Source organism: Leucopleurus acutus, assembly GCF_964270905.1.
Source record: "Leucopleurus acutus genome assembly, chromosome: X".
NCBI lineage: Eukaryota > Metazoa > Chordata > Mammalia > Artiodactyla > Delphinidae > Leucopleurus > Leucopleurus acutus.
Genome location: NC_139148.1, coordinates 12,106,264 through 12,106,831, shown reverse-complemented (window position 1 = coordinate 12,106,831; position 568 = coordinate 12,106,264).

The window sequence follows — 568 nt, the reverse complement described above, 5'->3', positions numbered from 1 at the left end:
TGTTGTTTATCCATTCTATATATAATAGTTTGTATTTGCTAACCCCAAACTCCCAATCCATCCCTGCCTCCCCCTCCATCCCCCTTGGCAACCACAAGTCTGTCTATATGATCTTCTCTTGAATCCAATATCATAGATTACTAATAGTCTAGTTTGTAGTATTTTGTCCCATGGATGAGGGACTATATAAATCTATTTCTAATCTATAGTAGCTGTGATGTCCTGTATATTTAATACATTGTGCTTTGAATTGTAATTTGAAATGTGAGAAACAGGGATGATTCCCTAACAAGCTTTGTCTAGCCACATCATCTCCTGCCATTTTAACCTTTTAGAGGTGGTAGAAAAAGAAGGGAATGTTGAAAATATAAAATAAGGGAAGAAGAAAAGAGGTAGTGAAAAGGCAGCACAGAAACTAGATTAAATCTAGAATACTCTGTGTCCTGTTTACCAATCCCACCTCATGCACTATGTAAAATCAGGTCTATACTTCTGTTGTCCTTGTCATGTATTAACGAAATCTTTTTTTTAAATAGGTGATATGTGGGGGAGATTTTGGACAAATCTG